The 8662-nt window shown below is 40.0% G+C and overlaps 1 non-coding gene across 1 annotated transcript; it reads right to left on the reverse strand.

Moving 5' to 3' along the window:
- Positions 1-3713: 3713 nt before the first annotated feature.
- On the reverse strand, positions 3714-3821 carry LOC148567574 (small nucleolar RNA R71). The gene has a single exon (XR_015882891.1). It is a non-coding gene; the product is annotated as a small nucleolar RNA R71 (small nucleolar RNA).
- Between the last annotated feature and the right edge of the window lie 4841 nt (positions 3822-8662).

The raw sequence follows: 8662 nt of genomic DNA on the forward strand, positions 1-8662 counted from the left end.
ATGCCGAGCCAGTGCTGCGCCTACTGCATGATTGGAAGCATCACACATGATTTCAAATGGTTGACTCCATTCTGGTCCCCTCACAATCGGAGCTTGAGTCAAGGCGGTCTTTAGCATATCAAATGCCTGTTTGCAATCCGCACTGAACTCGAACTCAATGTCTTTCTGCAGTAGTCTGGATAAGGGCAGTGCTACTTTACTGAAGTCCTTAATGAATCTCCTATAAAAACCTGCATGGCCAAAGAACGAACGGACTTCCCTCACAGAGGAGGGGTAAGGTAAACTAGAAATAACATCCACCTTTGCTGGGTCTACAAAGATACCAGTATCAGAAACAACATGTCCTAGAACAATTCCTTGTTTCACCATAAAATGACATTTTTCAAAATTTAAAACAAGGTTTGAACTAACACACCTGTCCAATACTCTACATAAATGATGAGCGGATAATTTATACACTTTTTGGCATTGTTTTTACATAGTTTTCAGTATAATTTAGTTAGTTTTTAGTATATTTTTATTAGTTTTTAATTAAAATTTACATTTCTGGACTTTACTATAAGTTTATGTGTTTTTCTATAATTTCAGGTATTTTCTAGCTGAAATTGAGGGACTTGAGCAAAAATCAGATTCAGAGGTTGAAGAAGAACTGCAGATGCTGTTGGATTTTGACCTCCCTGCACTCAAAGTGGATTTTCTGGAGCTACAGAACTCCAAAAGGCGCGCTCTTATTTGCGTTGGAAAGTAGACATCTAGGGCTTTCCAGAAATATATAATAGTCCATACTCTGGTTAAGGATAGACGACGTAAACTGACGTTGAACGCCAGTTCCATGCTGCATTCTAGAGTCAAACGCCAGAAACAGGTTACAAAGTGGAGTTAAACGCCAGAAACAGGTTACAAACTGGCGTTCAACTCCAAGAAAGATCTCTACACGTGTAAATCTCAATGCTCAGCCCAAGCACACACCAAGTGGGCCCCAGAAGTGGATTTCTGCATCTTTTACTCATTTTTGCAAACCCTAGTAACTAGTTTAGTATAAATAGAACTTTTTGGATCAGATCTTTGATCAATTTTATGCTATCTTAGACTTTCATGGGGGCTGGCCATTCAGCCATGCCTAGATCATTATCACTTATGTATCTTCAACGGTAGAGTTTCTACACTCCATAGATTAAGGTGTGGAGCTCTACTGTTCCTCATGAATTAATACAAAGCACTACTGTTTTTCAATTCAATTCAAGCTTATTTCTTCTCTAAGATATCTATTCGCACCCAAGAACATGATGAATGTGATGATTATATGACGCTCATCATCATTCTTACCTATGAACGCATGCTTGACAAACACTTCCGTTCTACATGCAAACAAGCTACAATGAGTATCTCTTAGATATCTAATATAGAGGACCGAGTCCGAGATATTAGAATCTTCGTGGTATAAGTTAGAACCCATGGATGGCCATTCTTGAGATCCAGAAAGTCTAAACCTTGTCTGTGGTATTCCGAGTAGGATCTGGGAAGGGATGGCTGTGACGAGCTTCAAACTCGCGAGTGCTGGGCGTAGTGACAGATGCAAAAGGATAGTAAATCCTATTCCAGTATGACCGAGAACCGACAGATGATTAGCCATGCAGTGACAGCGCATTGGACCATTTTCACAGAGAGGATGGGATGTAGCCATTGACAACGGTGATGCCCTACATAAAGCTTGCCATGGAAAGGAGTAGGAATGGTTGGATGAAGACAGCAGGAAAGCAGAGGTTTAGAGGAATGAAAGCATCTCTATACGCTTATCTGAAACTCTCACCAATAAATTACATAAGTATCTCTATCCTAGTTATATTTTATTCATCTTTTACTTATCAATTCATAAAACCATTTGAATCTGCCTAACTGAGATTTACAAGGTGACCATAGCTTGCTTCAAGCCGACAATCTCCGTGGGATCGACCCTTACTCACGTAAGGTTTATTACTTGGACGACCCAGTGCACTTGCTGGTCAGCTGTGCGAAGTTATGACAAAGAATTAAGATTATGAACGTGCGTATAACATTTTCAGCGCCGTTACCAAGGAATGGAACCGTCACGATTTCTGCGCACCAAGTTTTTGGCGCCGTTGCCGGGGATTGTTCGAGTTTGGACAACTGACAGTTCATCTTGTTGCTCAGATTAGGTAAATTTATTTTAATTTTAACCTTTTTATTTTTATTATTCTTATTTTAGAAAAAAATCAAAAAATATTTTCTTTTTCGTTTTTCCCATTTAATTTTCGAAAAATACAAAAAAATTTACAAAATCATAAAATCAAAAATATTTTTTTGTGTTTCTTGCTTGAGTCTACAGTCAACTTTTAAGTTTGGTGTCAATTGCATGTTTAAAAATTTGTGCATTTTTCGAAAACTCATGCATGCATTCTTCATGATCTTCAAGTTGTTCTTGGCCAGTCTTCTTGTTTGATCTTCATATTTTCTTGTTTTGTGTCTTTTCTTGTTTTTCTTATGCATTTTCAATTTGTAATGTCTAAAGAAAAAAAAATTTAAGCTTGGTGTCTTGCATGTTTTCTTTTCTTGAAAAATTTCCAAAACTAAGTTCTTGGTGTTCATCTTGACATTCAAAGTGTCTCTGGTGTTCATCTTGACATTCATAGTGTTCTTGCATGCATCACATGTTTTGATCCAAAATTTTCATGCATTGAGTCTTTGGGTTGTTTTTCTCTTTCTTCATTGAAAATTCAAAAATAAAAAAAATATGTTTCCCTTTTTCACTCATAATTTTCGAAAATTTGATTTGATTTAGTCAAAAATTTTAAAATTTAGTTATTCCTTATGAGTCAAATCAAATTTTCAATTTAAGAATCTTATCTTTTTCAAATCTTTTTCAAAAATCAAATCTTTTTCATTTTCTTTCATAATTTTCGAAAATTCCAAAATGATTTTAAATTAAAAATAAAAATATTTTTATTTTAATTTGTTTAATTTTTGAAATTCTCTCATCTTTCATCCCCTTCTGTTTATTTACTCATCTACTAACACCCCTCTTTCACCCAAGAATTCGAACTCATTCCTCACCCTTGTGTTTGGATTCTCCTTCTTCTATTCATATCTTCTTCTACTCACATAAAGGAATCTCTATACTGTGACATAGAGGATTCCATATTTTCTGTTCTCTTCTTTTTCATATGAGCAGGAATAAGGATAAGAACATTCTTGTTGAAGCTGATCCTGAACCTGAAAGCACTCTGAAGAGGAAGCTAAGGGAAGCCAAAGTACAACTCTCTGGAGAAAATCTGACAGAAATTTTCGAAAAAGGAGAAAACATGGTCGAAAATAATAACAATGCAAGGAAGATGGTTGGTGACTTTACTGCACCAAATTTTAATTTACATGGAAGAAGCATCTCAATCCCTGCCATTGGAGCAAACAATTTTGAGCTGAAACCTCAATTAGTTTTTCTGATGCAACAGAACTGCAAGTTTCATGGACTTCCATCTGAAGATCCTTTTCAGTTCTTAACTGAATTCTTGCAGATCTATGATACTGTTAAGACCAATGGGGTTGATCCCCAGGTCTACAGGCTTATGCTTTTCTTATATGCTGTAAGAGACAGAGCTAGAATATGGTTGGACTCTCAACCTAAGGATAGCCTGAACTCTTGGGATAAGCTGGTCACGGCTTTCTTAGCCAAGTTCTTTCCTCCTCAAAAGCTTAGCAAGCTTAGAGTGGATGTTCAAACCTTCAGACAGAAAGAAGGTGAATCCCTCTATGAAGCTTGGGAGAGATACAAGGAACTGACCAAAATGTGTCCTTCTGACATGCTTTCAGAATGGACCATCTTGGATATATTCTATGATGGTCTGTCTGAGCTATCAAAGATGTCACTAGACCATTCTGCAGGTGGATCCATTCACCTAAAGAAAATGCCTGCAGAAGCTCAAGAACTCATTGACATGGTTGCAAATAACCAGTTTATGTACACTTCTGAAAGGAATCCTGTGAGTAATGGGACGCCTATGACGAAGGGTGTTCTTGAAATTGATACTCTGAATGCCATATTGACTCAGAATAAAATATTGACTCAGCAAGTCAATATAATTTCTCAGAGTCTGAATGGATTGAAGGAATCATCCAACAGTACTAAAGAGGCATCTTCTGAAGAAGAAGCTTATGATCCTGAGAACCCTGCAATAGTAGAGGTGAATTACATGGGTGAACCCTATGGAAACACCTATAATCCCTCATGGAGAAATCATCCAAATTTCTCATGGAAGGATCAACAAAAGCCTCGACAAGGCTTTAACAATGGTGGAAGAAACAGGTTTAGCAATAGCAAGCCTTTTCCATCATCCACTCAGCAAAAGACAGAGAGCTCTGAGCATAATCCATCAAGCATAGCAAACATAGTCTCTGATCTATCTAAGGCCACTCTAAGTTTCATGAATGAAATGAGGTCCTCCATTAGAAAATTGGAGGCACAAGTGGGCCAGCTGAGTAAAAGGGTCACTGAAACCCCTCCTAGTACTCTCCCAAGCAATACAGAAGAGAACCCAAAAAGAGAGTGCAAGGCCATTGATTTAACCAACATGGCCGAACCTACAAGGGAGGGAGAGAACGTGAATCCCAGTGAGGAAGACTTCCTGGGACGTCCAGTGATCAATAAGGAGTTTTCCTCTGAGGAACCAAAGGAATCTGAGGCTCATCTAGAGACCATAGAGATTCCATTGAACCTCCTTATGCCATTCATGAGCTCTGATGAGTATTCTTCTTCTGAAGAGAATGAAGATGTTACTGAATAGCAAGTTGCCAAGTACATTGGTGCAATCATGAAGCTGAATGCCAAATTATTTGGATCTTCAATGAACTGAGTGATCTGGATCAACTGACATTGCCTCAGAAGAAACAGGATCCTGGAAAGTTCTTAATACCTTGCACCATAGGCACCATAGCCTTTGAAAAGGCTCTATGTGACCTTGGATCAGGGATAAACCTCATGCCACTCTCTGTAATGGAGAAACTAGGAATCTTTGAGGTACAGGCTGCCAAATTCTCATTAGAGATGGTAGACAAATCCATGAAACAGGCTTATGGACTAGTAGAGGACGTGCTAGTAAAGGTTGAAGGCCTTTACATCCCTGCTGATTTCATAATCCTGGATATTGGGAAGGATGAGGATGAATCCATCATCCTTGGAAGACCCTTCCTAACCACAACAAGAGCTGTGATTGATGTGGACAGAGGAGAATTGATCCTTCAACTGAATGAGGACAACCTTGTGTTTAAAACTCAAGGATCTCCTTCTGTAACCATGGAGAGGAAGCATGAAAAGCTTCTCTCACTGCAGAGTTAACCAAAATCCCCACAGTCAAACTCTAAGTGTGGTGTTGGAAGGCCACAACCAAACTCTAAGTTTGGTGTTGAACTCCCATATCCAAACTCTAAGTTTGGTGTTGGGAAGTCTCAACAATGCTCTGAACATCTGTGAGGCTCCATGAGAGCTCACTGTCAAGCTATTGACATTAAAGAAGCGCTTGTTGGCAGGCAACCTAATGTTATCTAATTATATTTATCCATTTTCTATTGTTATTTTATGTTTTCTTTAGGTTGATGATCATGTGAAGTCACAAAAACTACTGAAAAATCAAAAACAGAATGAAAAACAGCATTGAAAACAGCACACCCTAGAGGAAGAGCTTACTGGCGTTTAAACGCCAGTAAGGAGCATCTGGATGGTGTTTAACGCCAGAACAGAGCATGAAACTGGCGTTAAATGCCAGAAACAAGCAGCAGTCTGGCGTTTAAACATTAGGACTGCACCTAGAGGAAAGCTAGCGTTAAACGCCAGAAACAAGCTCCATTTGGAAGTTTAACGCCAGAAACAAGCATGGAGCTGGCGTTTAACGCCAGAAACAAGCATGGAAGTGGCGTTAAACGCCAGAATTGCACAATGAGGGCGTTTTACACGCTTAATTGAGGCAGGGATGTTAAGTCCTTGGCCCCACTGGATCTGTGGATCCCACAGGACCTCTTCAGAATCTATGGACCCCACAGGATCCCCACCTACCCTTCTTCTCTCCCTCCACCCCTTTTCATAACTCTCTTCCCCAAATACCCCTCACCAATGTGTTAGAAGGTCTCCCTGCTCATTCCTTATTGTTGTTACTCTAGACTTCTGGGGCACCACTTGCACTGGGCTGACCCATTCACTATCTGAAATGGGGTAAATGATATCTACTTCAAGTAGTCTGGTTACTTCCTTCTTGACAACTTCTAAGATGGTTGGATTCAATCTTTGCTGAGGTTGTCGGACAGGCTTTGCTCCTTCTTCTAAGAATATTCTGTGTTCACAAACTTGAGGGATGATGCCTACTATATCTACCAAGCTCCATCCAATTGCTCTCTTATGCATTCTCAATACACTAAGCAGTTGTTCTTCTTGTTGGGAAGTGAGCTCCCTTGCAATGATAACTGGGAACTTCTGCTTGTCCTCAAGGTAAGCATACTTGAGGTGTGGATGAAGGGGCTTTAATTCCATTTTTTCTCATGGCTTGGCTCTGGATCATCTGGGTCTGGTGAAAATGGTAATGAATCTTCAGTATGTTCAGAGGGTGTCCCCACACTTGGATCTTGCTCCAGGTGACTCTCTTCCATTTCTTCCTGGTGAGTTGCAGCTATAATATCATCAATGATGTCACATTGGAATATGGAGTGATCTTCTGGGGGATGCTTCATAGCTTCATCCAGATTGAAGCTCATTGTTCTGCCATCTACCTCAAAAGAATAAGTTCCCGAAAAGGCATCCAGCTTGAACTTCGAAGTTTTTAAGAACGGTCTTCCAAGCAGGATTGATGAAGACTTTCCGGAGTCATTTTGGGGCATCTCCAAGATATAGAAGTCAATGGGAAATGTGAGCCTCTTAATGCTCACTAACACATCTTCAGCAATCCCAATCACTGTAATAACGCTTTTATCGGATAACATAAAACGAGCTGCCGACCGTTTTAAGGGAGGGAGCCTTAAAGCATCATATATAGACAAGGGCATAATAGTCACGCATGCTCCTAGATCACACATACAGTTAGACAATTTCACACCTCGAATGGTACAGTTAACCATACATGGGCCTTGATCACTACATTTTTCAGGTATATTTCCCCTTAAAGCAGATATAGAACTACCTAAAGGAATAGTTTCTAATTCATTAATTTTATATTTATGTATGCATAATTCTTTTAAAAACTTTGTGTATTTAGGTACTTACTGAATAACATCAAAAAGGGGAACGGTTACCTCAACCTTTTTGAAGATTTCTACCATTGTGGGATCAAGTTCCATCTGCTTCCTGGATTTCTTAGCAAGGTGTGGAAATAGGATAGGAGTGGCATCTCTTACAGCTTCAGCTTGCTGGGATTCTGATTTCCCTGGTTGGGTTGCTTCTGCTTCAGCCATGCTTTGTGTTTCATCTTCTTCTTCAACATCCTCTACCTCAACCATGTCCTCAGCTGGGGCGTGTTTGAGTGGGCTTGGCTCTTCAAGATTCCTCCCTTGTAGTGTGGTTCCAGACCTCAAGGTAATGGCGTTGATGCTACCCTTGGGGTTGGGTAATGGTTGAAAGGGGATTCCACTGGAGCTCAAAGGCTGGTTGTTGGAGTTATTTAGTGATCCAATCTGTGAGACAAGAGCTTGCAAGGTAGAGTTCAAACCATTTAGAGTAGATGTAAGATTGTTTTCCATGGCCTGCTATCTCCGATCAATAGAGTGTAATAACTCATCATTAAAAGATGAAGAGGGATAAGTGATCTGAGGGGTCTGCTGAGATACTTGAGGCTGCCTTAGGTGAGGTGCTCTGTAGGCCTGATTCTGATTCTGCTGCCTGATGTTGTTATTGTTATTCCACCTCTGGTTTCCATTGTTATCTCTGCCTCCTTTGTTATGATTGTCCCTCCAACCCTGGTTAGAATTATCTCTCCAACCTTGGTTGAAATTGTCCTGCCACCATGGTTGTAGCTGCCACCTTGATTGTATCCTTGATTGGGACGGACATAGAAGTTATGAGTGGCTGCCACAGTGTTGTCTTCCTGCTGAAACTGCGGACATTCATCAGTATAATGACTATAATCAACACATATCCCGCATACTCATTGTGGAACCAACTGTTGGCTTTGCTGTGGTGGAGAGGGCTGAGCTTGCTGAGCTTGTTGTTGACTCAACTGCATCTGCTTCAGTAAGTTGGTCATTTTACATATACTCTGAGTTAGAGCAGTAGTCTCTTTGCTAGAAGATACCTCTGCAACAGCTCTTGACCGGCTTTGTTTCTGCCTGTGATTCTGAGTAGATTCAGCTAAGTCACTGATCAATTGCCATGCCTCATCAGTGGTCTTGTACTTTTTCAAAGACCCATTGCTAGCACTTTCAATTATGGTCTTATCTTGAGGCTTCATGCCCTGTGTGACATAGCCGAGCAACAATATCTTGTTAATCATATGGTAGGGACATGCTTCCAGAAGATTGTTGACGCGCTCCCAGTATTCGTAGAGAGTATCGGATTCGTCCTGAACAATCATGGAAATGTCCTTCCTCAGTTTATCAGTAACTTCAGCTGGAAAGAATTTTTCCAAAAATTCTCTTCTAAGCGTATCCCAGTTAGAAAAAGTTGCTCCGGGTT

The sequence above is a fragment of the Arachis ipaensis genome, chromosome B4, assembly GCF_059453495.1.
Source record: "Arachis ipaensis isolate K30076 ecotype BB chromosome B4, ASM5945349v1, whole genome shotgun sequence".
NCBI classification, from domain to species: Eukaryota; Viridiplantae; Streptophyta; class Magnoliopsida; order Fabales; family Fabaceae; genus Arachis; species Arachis ipaensis.